The following is a 1877-nucleotide window of genomic DNA, read 5'->3' as shown; positions in this document are numbered from 1 at the left end:
ACTTTCACTCTATGCATCCGAAGAAGTGGGGTTTTTACCCACGAAAGCTTATGCCCAAATAAATCTGTTAGTCTTTAAGGTGCCACCAGACTCCTTGTTGTTATTGGAAAACAGAATCCCAACTATACGTATACAATGATGGAGTCTAAATTAGCTGTTACCAGTCGAGAAAGATCTTGGAGTCACTATGGATAGTTCTGTGAAAACATCCACTCAATGCGCAGCGGCAGTGAAAAAAGCGCACAGAATGGTGGGAGTCATTAAGAAAGAGATCGATAATAAGACAGAAAATAACATATTTGCCTCTATATAAATCCACGGTACGTGCACACCGTGAATACTGCGTGCAGATGTGGTCGCCCCATCTCAAAAAAGATAGATTGGAATTGGAAAAGGTTCAGAAAAGGGCAACAAAAATGATTAGGGGTCTGTAACGGCTGCCGTATGAGGAGATATTAATAAAACTGGGACTTTTCAGCTTGGAAAAGAGATGACTAAGGGGAGATATGATCGAGGTCTATAAAATCATGACTGGGGTGGAGAAAGTAAATCAGGACGTGTTATTTACTCCTTCTCATAACACAAGAACTAGGGGCCACCACATGAAATTAACAGGCAGCAGGTTTAAAACAAAGAAAAGAAAGTATTTCTTCACACAACGCACAGTCAACCTGTGGAACTCCTTGCCAAAGAATGTTGTGAAGGCCCAGACCATAACAGGGTTCAAAAAAGAACTAAATCAGTTCATGGAGGATCGGTCCATCAATGGCTATTAGCCAGGCTGGGCAGGGATGTTGGCCCTAGCCTCTGTTTGCCAGAAGCTGGGAATGGGCGACAGGGGATGGATCACTTGGTGATTCCCTGTTCTGTTCATTCCCTCTGGGGCACCCGGCGTTGGCCACTGTGGGAAGACAGGACCCTGGGCTGGATGGACCTTTGCTCTGCCCCAGTCTGGCCGTTCTTATGTTCTTATAGCTTGGGGCCAGTTGGTCTCCTCCGGATTCTCAGCCAGGAGCCCCTCCCCGGAGTCACGCGGAAGGACAGAGACAGGCCGACGCCAGGATGCCAGGGACCAGGGCCCTTGGCTGGGATGCTGATGGCCTGTTTTCCAATCCTCCCCAGCCATCGCTCCCGAGCCGGGGTCTCTGCTCAGATTCGAACCACCTCCTGGGGTGGTGACCTTCCCCACGGACTGTCTACAGGGTTGTGACGCGGTGGGAACGGTCTGTAATAGCGTTGGGTTGTTGCTGCCTCGGTTTCCCTCTGTGTGTTGCGTTGCTGGCCAGCGGACGAAGGGGGGGAAGTGTTAAGTCTGCCCCGGGTTGGCGCGGGATCCAGGAGCGGGGGCTGGGCAGAGGCTGGGATGGACGACGAGGACCAAGAGACACGGAGCTCCCAGCGTGCGGCTGGGGGATGCGCTGGCATGGCCGGCTGGAGCCTTCTTGCCTCTCTTTGAGCCACGCTCCCCCTGAGGCTGCATGCCAGGGGGCCGGCAAACCCGGCTCTGGTTGGAAAAGGCAGCTGGGGGGGGGGTCACTGCAAATCCTGGGGTGCCTGAAGGGGGGTACCCAGCTCTACCAGGGGAGCTGCTGGGGTGGAGCAGGAGGCCCGGAGCCCAGGGGCTCAGTCTCCGAGGCAGGGAGGCCGCGGGGCTGACCCTGAAGGCGGAGTGGGCCCCATTTGGGGGGCTGGCACCTCGCTGGGGTTCGGCCGAGAGGCTGTGGAGTTGGAGCATCCGGCCTGGGGACGGGGGGGCTCGGGCTGGCCAGGGTGTGGGGCTGCCAATGGGGGTCAGGTCAGCAGCTGAGCCGAGGTCTGGAAAAATGCCAGGAGCAGCTCAGTGTTGGACTCTGGCAACCTGTCCCGGGCTCTTGGGG

The sequence above is a fragment of the Terrapene carolina genome, unplaced genomic scaffold (assembly GCF_002925995.2).
Source record: "Terrapene carolina triunguis isolate 2854851 unplaced genomic scaffold, T_m_triunguis-2.0 Scaffold596, whole genome shotgun sequence".
In the NCBI taxonomy this organism is placed as follows: domain Eukaryota; kingdom Metazoa; phylum Chordata; order Testudines; family Emydidae; genus Terrapene; species Terrapene triunguis.
This window is presented reverse-complemented; position numbering follows the sequence as displayed.